Below are 13258 nucleotides of genomic sequence, written 5' to 3'. Positions count from 1 at the left end.
CAACCATGTGTTCCAGAAAGGAGCACACTGGGTGGTCTTTTGTGATAAATGAAGTCAGGCAGATGAGACATGCCTGCTTTGATGTTTTATATCCATGAGGGTTTCAACAAGAGCAAGAAGGAAGACACACAGAATTGAGGAAGTAGAGATGACACTTCCCCTTCTTTTGAAATAGCCTTATTTTCTGGCTAGCTTCTAAGGGTAGTTTTGTGTGGGCTGAGTCTCCAGGACTGTGAATACTTGGAGTGGAATCTTCAGTCTTGACTTTAAACTACTATGAGCTCTCTGAATTCAGGGACCCAGAGGCAGCTCTTGGATTGGCCCTCTTTGTATCGTATGTAAGTAAAGTCACTCTGACTGATATAGAAACAATTGCTGGGTGATATGAAGGTACTATTTGATGGTCTTTAGAACAGCTGGGCCTGAAAAAGGGCTCTTGGGATGTGGAGCTGGCTCTGCTTTTCCTAAGCACAGGGCTCCGAGGCACTGTGTTGCAGGTCTCTGATGCTGCCAGAGCTGTGAAGAGGAGAGCTGTTCATCTGCTGTTTCTTCTCTTCTTGCTACTGAGAGTTGCTGGGACCTGCAGCCTGGGGTTTGATTTAGAAACGAGTTCTGAAAGGTTCATTTGGGGAAACGCTCTGTGACCCTCACATTAGAGAAAGTGTGTTCTTTGTGGAGAATTCCCCCTTGCATGCAGGCAACTGGAGGGGTTTTTTGCTTTTAGATGTAGGTCATAGGCAAGACAGAACATCTCTGGTTTGAAAGCTAGTGGAAGGCATTGCTGATTCAAAGGCTTTTTACAGAAGACATAGGAAGTGCCCAGCTTTCCACTTTTGAGTATATGTAAAAAAGTTTAGAATTTAATTATAGAGGCAGATTTATAACCCATCAAGGCATCTTTGCCTGTAGTAGTGGACTTTATTAGACTTTAGTAGCCTGTGAGTTCCTATTCTAAACCTAGGCACAGGTAGAATCTGGTTCCTATGTGAGGTCTTATTTTACATGGAGGGTAGAAACAGAATAGTTTTTCTTTTTTTTGCTCATATCATACAAGTGTGGGTGCAAAGTTTTGTTGGTGTACTTACTGTTTAATTTACCCTTTATCCCTTTTATCTACTGTTCTTACATATCAGGTGTCTTTTCCGTAGAAGGTCCGTGTGCGACCACTTCAGGCAAATTGTATTCAGCAAATGCTCATCATTAGCACGTGGAAATAGGAAGTTCTTTGCTGTGGTAGCTTGCTGTGGCAACATGAGATAAGAAATTACTTCACGGCTATTGCCTGAGACTTTCCTTTTGACTTGTGTGTCCTTCTTGAGCAGACCACTTCTGCTTTCATGCAGCTTGGAGGTCAGGCCATGTGAGCGGGCAGCCGAAGCCCAGTGGGCTGATGATTTGCCAGTAGGTGTGATGTTTAAATATAAGATCTGTTTTGTGTACTGAAGAAAATACTGCAAAACAGGGGCATTGGCCATACCTTTGAGGCTAAGAAGAGTGACTTTCACGACTTACGCTCTCGGTGATATTTGTTAGATGAATGAATGATTAAGATGGTTCATAAAGGTCACAGAAAGGTAGACACTCTTTCTGTTACCCAGGCAACTGAGACAGTAAAAGTTAGAGGAGGTTAGGTTGAAGCTGGCCAGAACCTGAAAGTAGGAGGGGAGAAAAATGTGTAGAAAACTGAGGATAAAAAGGTCAGAACAGTAGGAGGGAGAATACAGATGGTGGAGATGACAACAGAGATGCTGGAGGAGACGATGTGGACACGGTAGATGTTCCAGGTCAGTAGAGGTGATGATGATGGCAGAGATGATGGTGGTAGTGATGGATGATATGACAGATGATACCTAGATGATTATTATCCAGGTTACACTTCTCGGCAACAGAGGTGAGATGGTGTGGAGTAAGTGGAGGTAATGGAAGAGGTGATCATAGAGAGGGTAGACATGACGACAGGGGTAATGGAGCAGGTGAAGTGGGGATGGTAGACGTGACAGTAGAGATTTTGGTAGTGAGAGTGGAAGCCATGGAGGAGAGATGGTGGAGGCCACAGTCGAGATGATGGAGGTGACAGAGAGACAGTAATGGGGACGGTGGAGGAAGTGACTGATGATTGAGAAGACAGTGGTGGTCGGAGTGGTATCCGTGGAAACCATGGGCAGGTTGTTGGAAGGGGATGGCATCATGATATAACCAGAAAGACACAGCCTGGGGTCAGGCACATCTGCTCAAAATCTATATCCACCACTGACTGTCTCTATGAACTGCAAGCCACTGATCTTTTTGAGTTGTGTAAGAATTAGAAATGGGCCGGGCAGTGGTGGTGCATGCCTTTCATCCCAGCGCTCAGGAGGCAGAGGCAGGCAGATCTCTGTGAGTTCGAGGCCAGCCTGGTCAACAAAGAGAGTTCCAGGACAGGCTCCAAAGCTACACAGAGAAACCCTGTCTCGAAAAACCAAAACCAAAACCAAAACCCAAACTAAAACAAAAACATCAACAACAAAAAGAATTTGAAATGGGATGATAAAGTGCCTGCCCATGACACAGGGCTTCTCCATGTGGCATCCATCAGTTTTCTTCAGTGTTCAGGTCACCACACCCATATCTAGGAATTAGACCACCTTTCCTCCTTCCTGCTTTCTCCTGTTTTCTGTTTCCAAGATGTTTCAAGAGTTGTTGTTGTTGCTGTGGTCTCTGAATGATGCCTGTGAACCTTTGTGGTTGGTCAGTCCCCATCTGGGATCTCTTGGGAGTGATGAGGAGGTGGGAGCCAGGGTTGAGGAATAAGCCCTTGTTCCTTTCCCCCGTATGAGGACACATGGCCCTATCTATAGACACCAAACCTGATGGCTGGTGTCTTGATCTTGAACTTCTCAGCCTCTATGACCCTGAGAGGTGAATTTCTGTTGCTTATAAGTCACTTCACTTATGCATTTCTCTGGCAAGGGGAGCAGACCAAGGTAGCCATTTGTTAAACAAAAACATTATAGTGAGAAGTCTGTTAATGTGTCCAAGCCTGCTAATATCACCGGTAAAATGATATTTTGGGAATATTATCATACAATGCTTAAAAAAATAGGAGCAAAGCTGTGAGGTGGTGGTGGCGCACATCTTTGATACCAGCACCCGGGAGGCAGAGCCAGGAGGATCTCTGTGAGTTTGAGGCCAGCCTGGTCTACAGAGTGAGATCCAGGACAGGTACCAAAACTACACAGAGAAACCCTGTCTCGAAAAACAAACAAAGAAACAAACAAACAATTCCCCCCAAAACAAAACAAACAAACAAACAAAACCAAAACCAAAACCAAAACCAAAAAACAGGATCAGGACTTTTTAAATTAAATGAAAATACTACAAAAGAGAAAAACTGAGATGAGATATACTACACTATATGCAGAGTGAGTTTGTAGCTGATGGCTAATTTTGTTTTGTGGGTTTTTTTTTTTTTTAATTTTCAAAGCTTTTTATTAGTGAAACGTACCTGCCATAACAATCTAAAAGCAAAATAGGTGTCACATGAAAATAAATGACCCAAATCTTAGCCCCTTTGAGTACTCTGTTAAAGGTAAAACCACAATCAGCTTTCAGGGATGCTGTGTTCATGGGTCACTGAGATCTCAGAAGAGACTCTGAGTTATGGTGTTCAGTTTTGTGGGGGATCCCCTTAGAGATTAGGGCTGGTGCAGAGTCATGTGTCTGCTCTCAAAGGAGAACAACCAAGTCAGACTCCACCTGGGGCTGTGTGGGTTGATTAACTCCCAGTCTCACATGAAAATAGGTTATTTTTTCCTGAATAACTGCAGTGCATGGCTTTCTAGCAAGTTCAAGAGTTAGTTCAAGAGTTTATAGCTCTTGGTTAAGTTCAGATTTTTCACACATGAAGAGTGACTCATCTTCATAGGGAATATTGATAGGGATATCCTATCAACTTAGGATACGCGGGGAGAAGGTAAAAATACATTTTTGAGGAGTCAGTACATTTTTGTTAGTGAGATCTTGTCAGGTTGGGGAGATAGCTTGGTGGGTAAAGTGCTTGCTATTTAATCATGAAGACATGGGTTCAGATCACCAGGACTCATGTGTAAGCCAGAGGAGGGAGTGTGAGCTTGGCCTGTAACTTCTGTGCTGGGCAGAGGAGTCAGGCAGATGCTGGGGCCTTACTGTCCTGACAGTCTCTGAAATGATGAGCTCCAGATTCAGGGAGAGACCCTGCTTCAAAAAATAAAGTAGGGAGTGATAGGAGAAGACTCCTGACATCAACCTCTGGCCTCCACATGGACCTGCTTGCACAGGTGAGTGCACTGCCTGCCCATGAGCATGCACAGATATGCACATACATACCCACGTGGGTATGTGTGTGCACACACAGAAGCAAAAAAAAAAAAGGTTCCTGTCATCTCATCGTGCCATTGTGCCACTGTGGAGTCTGTTATTAGAGACTTAGCCAGAAGGAAGTAAGTATTTATTCATTCATTTATCTATCTATCTATCTATCTATCTATCTATCTATCTATTTATTTGAGACAGGGTTTCTCTGTGTAGTTTTGGTGCCTGTCCTGGATCTCGCTCTGCAGACCAGGCTGGCCTCAAACTCACAGAGATCCACCTGACTCTGCCTCCTGAGTGCTGGGATTAAAGGCATGTACCGCCACCTGGCCAGAATGAAGTATTTTAACTTCTAGGTATTAAGGAATCTTCTGCATTTGTCTCAGAGACCAGTGAATGAAAGAGTCAGCAGAGGAAGAGGTGAAGGGCTAAACAAATCTTGTTGAAGACTCCCTTCCTGAATTGCCACAGGCATAGAAGTAGAAGTCCTTAAAAGAAAAAACATAAAAAACAAAACAAAACAAAAAAAACCCTCATGCTAAACTAGAAAACAGATGAGGTTTTCAAAAAAAAAAAAAAAAGTTGGACAAGAATGAGTAGATCTTTACTGAAAACTCAATTAAGGTTAGTACAATGGTTAGCTATAATTGCCAGTTTGGCACAACTTAGAACACCTGGAAAGAGCCTCAGTGAGGGGTCTATGCTGGGTGGGCCTGTGAGCATGTCTGTGGAGCACTGTCTTAAGTTGGTCTTGATGATTCGGCCCACTGTGGGTGGAAGCACTCCCTACACAAGGGTCCTGAGGTGTAATAAGAGCGAAGAGCTCCAGTAGAGCATAGTTAAACAAGCGAGCATGTGCGCCTCTATTTCTTTCTGCTCTTGACTGTGGATGTGATGTGACTACTTCTCTCAGGTTCTTGCTTCTGTGATTTCCCTGAAATGATGATGCACTGTAACCTGGAGGTGCTAGCTAAAACAACCCTTTTGTCCCACAGAGTTGTAGCTCTGAGCTATAAATGAGGCACTGGGCTTTGCAATCAAGTTTTCTCATTTATAAGACCCGAGATAAACATACCTCCCAAATTTGTCTTATTGTGTGGATTGAATGAACAAAGTGAATAAATGCTGGAGAAATATGTTCTGGAAAAAAAGAAAAAAAAATGCTAAAAACCAAAGAGGCCTTTCCATTTTAATTCATTAAAAAAATCGTATAGAGACTCAATTGGGATGCAATTCTGCTAGAAAAAAAAGTATTAGAAACACACATACGTGTGTGTGTGTGTGTGTGTGTGTGTGTGTGTGTGTGCGCGCGCGCGTGCGCGCGCACACACGCGCCCGCCATGGACTGAATGGTACCCTTCTCTCAAAACTACACACTACTGTCTTATTCCAAGTCTCTTAGAATGTGCTCTTACTTGGATGTAATTAGCTCAGTGAAGGTGAGGTCACACCGAAGTGGTGTGTGTCCCCATCAAAGAAGACTAGCATCCTTATCAGATGATGACCCCTGAAAGCAGATATGGGGATGAGGCCAAGGAGTAGAGTGACTCAATTACAAGCCAAGAAGGCCAGCTACCCTCAAAGTTGGAAAGAGGTATGGAAGAGTCTCTGTAGGTCTCAGAGGACCCACAGCCCCTCTGGTACCTTTACTCCAGACTCCTGGCCCCCAGAACTGCAAGAGAGGAAGCTTTGGCTGTTTTAGCAATTTAGTTTGTGTTTTTGCTCACACAGCCCAGGGAAACCCATAGAGGTTGGAAGAAGAATACCGATAATTTCAAGTGGTAGTCATAAACTGATCTGTATTGCTGGCATGAGCTTCCAGGGACAGGATCCCAAAATGACTCATTTCTCTGACTGTAACCTGTGGCACTGGGCCTTGGTAGATTCAGTTCACCATAGAATGGGGTGAAGAAAGACTTTTCAGTGAAACACGTTTACAATATGAAAAGTAGGCTATTTTGACAATTGTAAAGAGAAACCTTTCATAAATGGAGCTGACTAGGAATCTTGGATTGTTATGCCAGTAGGGTCATTGGCTAGACATAGAACACTAATCTCTATTGGGGAGGACATTATTTTCTCAAGCTGTACACTGTACTTTCAAATATGAATTGAAAAATGAGGTGCTATGATGGCACTTGGTTCCAAATACAAAAAAAAAAAAAAAATTAAGTGTTTATTTTTTACGTGTGTGTGTGTGTGTGTGTGTGTGTGTGTGTGTGTGGTCAGGGAGCAACTGGTAGGAGTCAGGGAGCAACTGGCAGGCATCGGTCTTCTCTGTTCATCATGTGAATCCCAGGGACTGAACTCAGGTCCCCAGGCTTGTCAGCAAGCCCCTTTATTTCCTGAGCCATCTTGCTGGCTTCCAAACAAAAAGCTTAAGCCTGTAACCTAAGCATGTGGCTGGCAGAGATTTCCCAACTGATGCATGCTGGATCCTCACAGTACTTTTTTCTATAGTTGCTGACCACTTCGAGACATAAACTTAGTTTAGTACTTAATTAATTAATAAACTTAGATTTCCAGCACATAGGAATCTCTTAAGGCCTTCTTTCAGCAGAATTTAAATTACCCTACTTCCTTTACCACACTTATTCCTAGCAGAGCCACAGACTTGGAACGGAAAGACATCATTGCAGAAAGCTAGTTCATCGAATCTGTGCAAAACTACAATTGTTGACTCTGCCTCTTGAATTCCCCTTCCCTCCCCCTTCTTCCCTTCCTTGTCTTGTAGTTAGAGTTTTCCTGCCTGGCCCACAGTCAGGACAAATCTCTCTCACCCGCCAGGCCCATAGATGCTCAGACCCAACCAAGTAAGCACACAGAAACTTACATTGTTTACAAACTGTATGGCTGTGGCAGGCTTCTTGTTATCTAGTTCTTTTATCTTAAATTAACCCATTTCTATTAGTCTATACTTTGCCACATGGCTTGTGGCTTGCCGGTGTCTTTACATGTTGCTTCTCATGGCAGCGGCTGGCAGTGTCTCTCCCCAGCCTTCCACTTCCTGGAATTCTCTTCTCTCTTGTCCCGCCTACCCTATACTTCCTGCCTGGCCACTGGCCAATCAGAATTTTATTTATATAGAGTGATATCCACAGCATTGTCTTGTGTCTCTGTCTCTTCCTTCCTTCTCTTCCCCTCTCCCCGCTTCCCCTCCCTTCAGCCTTTCCTCCTTCTTCCGTTCTTTCTTTTGTGGGGATGAGAGTTAAAACCAGAGTTTCTTTTCTTTCTTTCTTTCTTTTTTTTTTTTTTTTTTTTTACTTTTTATTTGTTTTGGGACAAGGTTTCACTAAGGTGCCTTGACTGGTCTTAAACCGACTGTGTAGTCCAGACAGGCCTCAAACTAACATGTAATCCTTCTGTTTCAGCAACCCTCCAGCCCCTCCACCCCACCCTCACTTCCCAGGAGCTGGGATTGCATGCCTATGCCATCAGGCAAAGCTTCAATGTCTTTCAACTTGTTATAAATATTATATAATCCGCTTTGAAATATTTAGTGGGAATTGGTGACTGGATAGATTCTTTCCTGTTTCAGGATAGAATTATTATTTTTTTTCAGTGAGGAAGGAAACTGCTTTCTTAGGAGTCCCGTCCCCCCCCCCCCCATACTTAATGTCAGAAAGAAACAAAGAAACAGAGTATTTAGCCACTTGTATGCAAACATCTTATAGCTGGGTTGATGTTGGCAGTGATGCTCTGTATGTAAATAGATGACAGAGAATACTGAGTCTTGGTATAAGCAGAGAAATCCAGACCTCTCAGAACGGGATCAACTGAAAGCACTCTTTGGGAGTCTCAACATTCTTTACTCTGCTAAAAATGTGCAGTAATTCTATGCAAAGTATCACAAAGTCACTCAAAAGGCACTTGGGTGACATATAAAGTTGTGTTTTAAGGAGGAAAGCTTGATTTCTTTGAAATATAAAACATCTTAAAAATCGCTTGAAAACATAAAACCATACATTTTAGACTCCTCATGGCTATTTTGTTTGGAGAGCTCAGACTGGAAATGTTGCAATGTTTTATGGACTGATGGGAGTATATGCAGTTGCATCAATTTCTTAGACATAATGAGAGATTCTGTTAAAGTAGAAAATTAATGATTGTGACAGGAACATTCTATTCATTTGCTCAGTGTGCAGGTCATTTATGACAGCTTGTTCTTTCCATTCACGAAGAGCCTGGAGCTCTTTACTTTGTAGTCCCTTGTTAGGTCATAAATCCCTAACCTCTCTACCCATTTTGACCAAATATCTAAAGGATGGATTTCCTTTGTAAGCATGAAATTTCACATCTTTCTGTAAATGGCGAAGGTTCATTTATGAGCATGTAACATTTACTGAGCACTTATGGCCTCTCTAATACTTCCCAGGTATTAGATGTCTCATTGAAACAGAATGGCAAACTCACCTTGGCAATCTCTTTGCAACCATGTAGATGACCATGGCCTCATTTGGGGCAGGTCCTCTGACAGCTGCTCTGTCTAAAAGAAGGACCTGAATTTGAACTACTTTGTAAACAAGGTCAGTATTATCCAGCTGGAGCTGGGCCTCAGATTCTTTTGCACTTGAATTTTCAACTTGATTAATCAAGCAGGACAACTCTGCCTAAGTCCCAGGGACTTGTCGAGCAAGGTTTGAACTGGGCACCAGAGCGCTACTTCGTTTGATTTTGTGAACGCCAGCAGACATTCCAAAGTTATGTGCCGGTCAGTAGTCTGGAGAGCAGGAGCAGACCTCTTGGCTTTCCTGAGCTCAGAAGCTAGCACACAGAGTCACCACAGAGTCACCACAGCTGAGTAAGTGCCCCAGCAGGTGAAGCTCAGCAACTGTGGACTCCCTGGTGAGTGGCTTTGCTTTTCAGTTGCTGAAGCTGGTGGTGTCAGGCTCCTAGATGTGGGGTTTGTTCATTTTCCACTCTGCTTTCAATCTTTCTGTATACTGTACATGGAGAGCCCTCCCTCCTGGACTGACTTAGGATCGGGTGTCATCACGTCTTCCTTCCTTCCTTCCTTCCTTCCTTCCTTCCTTCCTCCCTCCTTCCCTCCCTCCCTCCCTCCCCTCTCTCCCTCCCTCCCTCCCTCCCTCCCTCCCTCCCTCCCTCCCTTCCTCCTTTTTCTTCTGTGTATATGCTGTTTCTATGTCTCTGCGCATGTCCACACACTTGTATGCATGGATAAGATGACCTGCACTCTGAGTGAATGAATACACTGCTCCTGTCACAATCATTAATTTTTTACTTTATCCGACTATTTCACCATGTCTAAGAAATTGATTCAGCTGCACAGACACTGAATAAGTTCATGAAACTGTTGCAATGTTCCCAGAAGTGGCTAGTCATGCCAGTGGGTGGATGTCCTTAGGCAGTGAGCTGTCCTGTACAATTTCTGGAATGTTTTGGGCAGTGAGAGACATCGAGGTGAACCCTAGAGCAAAGGCAGACAGTAGAGTCTAAGGGGCTCCCCATTTCTAGCCAGAGTTCCTCAACGACTATAGACTACCACATCCCCAGAGATGGACACATTTAATACTGTGGTTATTTCTAAGGAGAAATGACTACCTAGTTCCTCCAGGGAAGGTGTAAAGTTTTATAGCCATTATCTAGTTTTTTGACCAGAAAGCTGTAGGAATCACTGTTGCTATTAGCTTGCTGCCTTTCTCTGATGAGAAAACAGGTTCCGAACCGAGAACCTGGATAAAGATCTGGGAGAAAGAGCAAGGTGTGGATTACAGCACCAATATTTTCACTCTGGAGTCAGAATTTGAAGCTAGGTCTGTTAGACCTCAGAGCTCTGTAATGTCTGTGAGTTGGCTTGCTTGAGCACCTGACCTGCGACTTGACATCGGTATACCCTGACAAGAATTACGCAATGATGTTGGCATGGCTTTGTGAGGCCAGGCTCCCTGTAATCCCAGAAGGAAGGATTAACAAATGGTGGAGTTTCTATTAGATGGAATTTCTTCCTATTTTCCCTAATTCTCTCCAGGGTGTCTTCTAGAACTGCCTCAAGATCAGATGGTCAAGACATTGTAGGGTATTTGGGGCAGAACACGTGTATACACACACACACACACACACACACAGAAGCATGTACACACACATATATGCACATGTACATGCATGTATAAGCATGGACACCACACAAACACACACACACAGACGCATGTATACACACATATATGCACATGTACATGCATGTACAAGCATGGACACCACACACACACACACAGACACACAGACACACAAACATTTTAGGAAGTTCAACTCAAGGCCTTGCGCATGCTAAGAAGGCGCACTATGGCTGGGCTGAGCTATACTCCCAGCCCTAGGCCCTATATGTTTTTATTGGCATTGACTCCTGACCTTATGGCACACCTGTTTAGCAACAAAGGACCTTGCCTCATCTCCATGACTCTCCTAAGCCTCTATCACAGAGTGACAACTTCTCGCAGGCCCAGAGGGCTTTCATGTTGGCTTTCCACTTTATGGTCATATCTGTGACTTAGGGGTCTGTGTGAGATTTTAATTAACATAGGAGATGTGCCAATAGGAACAGAGCAGAGCATTCCCAACCTCAGTTTAGTTTGACAAAGGAGAGAAACTCTTCCAAGTTTTCCAAGATGTTTTAACCAGGAGGCTTTGAAACACAGTCACCTAAGATGACCAACATTAGCTTCTTGACACAGGAAGCTTGAACAGTGAGGTAACTATTTGTCCTTCAGAGGCTTTCAAAAGAAGGTAAGTTTTCCAAACAATCAAAACAGGATCAGCAGGTCCGAGGAAGCTCAAAGAGACACATAAGGAAATGCCACAATTCCTGATATTTCGGTTGCATTTGTCCCGCATATTTTAAATGAAAGCCACGGCAGGGTTCCTTGTAAAAACTACAGCCTTTAAATGCGAGACAAAGGATTTCTTTGTCACGGTCACCTTTGGCCATTTTAGGGTGTAGAAATGCTTTGTCAGCCTGCAGGAATAAACAAGCTCTTCCACTTTCCATTCCCCCAGGAAAGACTAGAAATCAGATAAAGTTGTGAGCAGTAAGAAGGCGGGAAGCCCTCCCCACCCCACCCCTTTCCACAGCTGAACCTGCTTTGGAAGCCTTCTGTAGGAGAAAGTTCTTGGATCAGGTTTCATGGTGCATACATGACAACTTCCCTAGGCAGAGTGTTAGCTGAAAGTGAAGCTTTAATTTCCTAAGTCCTGCTGCTCTGTTCAAAGCATGTTTCCCATGCGTTGCTGAGGGGTGGGGCAGTGGCATGGATCGGGTCTCTTTTGTCTTTACTTTCTCTGCATTTCCGCACTGGACATTTGTTGCTCTAGCAGCGAGGATTATCCTCAGGAGGAAGTAATCTGGTGGGAATTATTGAGTTTCGACCTCTTCCAACCACACACAGTCTTTCACTTTTCACTTGCTTCTTACCAGGGATCTGAGTGTGTGCTCCCTGGGACGGAGGTATGTTCTGGCATTTCTACAGATGGAAGCCGAAGATTAGCTGGGAGCTCTTATGAACTTTTCATAGCACAGAGACGCCAGGCTGGGCCAAGAGGGACTCGGGAGTTTGCTGAAGGCAAGCAAATATTTAAAACTGAGACTGTTAATTTGAACTTAGATCATGCCTTCCTCTGATGTTGGAAAATCTGATCTCTTCATGACTCTGGAAGCTCTTTTGGGGCACAAGGTCAGTTGATACTGACTGGTGACTAATCTAAGGCGTAGAAAATGCTTTGTTTACTCTCGTGGATAGGTGCCTAAAAACCCTGCCCTTAGTCAATATTTGAAAGGCAAATTTTATTTCATTTCACCCCTCAGATTGGAATCTGAGCTGACACTGTGTGTGTGTGTGTGTGTGTGTGTGTGTGTGTGTGTGTGTGTGTGTGTGTAGCCCTGTGTCTGGGAATGTTTCACACTCTCCTCTTTGGGGATATATGCTTTGTTGCCTGGAAAAGTCTTAATATTTTTTTCTTTCCCCTCATGATGCATTTGAATATCCTATTAGTCAATTACCCAACAATCACTGAGGTTCAGTGTCATGGGGATTTGCTATTCTGATCTTGTCTTTCTGACGTCCTTTCCTTAGTTTGGGGGAAATTTTCTTCTATGATCTCATTGAAGACCTGGATTCTTTTCCCTTCTGTGCCTATCATTTGAAGTTTGGTGTTTTTCAGGGTCTCCCACATTTGAAACTGTATGTTGCTTTCCTGTTTTTTTTTTTTTTTTTTTAACATTCCTTGTCTATTTGGTCTAGATCCTCAGCTGTATCATCAAGTCCTCATATTCTATCTTTTGTGTGATTCGTTCTATGCGGAAGGCTGTCATTTGAGTTTCCTAGCTGAGTTATTGGGTTTTTCAATTTCTTCTTCGTTTCAGCTTGAGTTCTCTTCAATGCTTTTATCTCTCTGTTGGATTCCAACTGCAAGTCCCGGAATGATGTCATCATTCCCACCAGCCTCATGTTTGTGTTTTCACAGGCTCTTGTTCTCATATGGCTCTGTCTTCTTGTTTGCATTGAGCTGTTTCTTTGTATATTCTTTAAGTTCTTTGAATTCTTTGATGAAGTTTATAGTTGCTCTTTTTCTTCTCTTTCTTCCTTCCTTTGTTTCTTTCTCTCTCTTTCTTTCTTCTTTATTCCTCCCTCCCTCCCTTCCTCTCTCCCTCCCTCCCTCCCTCCGTCCCTCTCTCCCTCCCTCCCTTCCTTCCTTTCTTTTTTGAGACAGAGTCCCACTATGTAGCCTTGGCTGTTCTGGAACTCAATCTGTAGACCAGGCTGGCCTTGAACTCATAGAATCTTCCTGCCTCTGCCTCCCTGAGTGCTGGGATTAAAATTAAAGGCTGTCAGCACTACACCTGGAGTTGGTTGTTCTTTTAAATTCTGTGTCCAGAGGTTCACGTAGGTTATTGTCATTGGCAAACGTTTCTATAGAG

At 43.6% G+C, this 13258-nt stretch overlaps 1 protein-coding gene across 1 annotated transcript in view; it reads left to right on the top strand.

Moving 5' to 3' along the window:
- The first annotated feature begins 261 nt into the window (after positions 1-261).
- The window catches only part of Ipcef1 (interaction protein for cytohesin exchange factors 1), a 161319-nt gene continuing 148322 nt past the window's right edge, over positions 262-13258 (top strand). Inside the window, exon 1 of the mRNA XM_036169125.1 lies at positions 262-338. The gene's annotated coding sequence lies outside the window, so the exon portion shown is untranslated. The remainder of the gene's footprint in view (positions 339-13258) is intronic.

Source organism: Onychomys torridus, chromosome 19 (assembly GCF_903995425.1).
Source record: "Onychomys torridus chromosome 19, mOncTor1.1, whole genome shotgun sequence".
Taxonomy (NCBI): domain Eukaryota; kingdom Metazoa; phylum Chordata; class Mammalia; order Rodentia; family Cricetidae; genus Onychomys; species Onychomys torridus.
The sequence above is the reverse complement of the archived record's forward strand: the minus strand, read 5'-3'. Positions and strand labels throughout refer to the sequence as shown.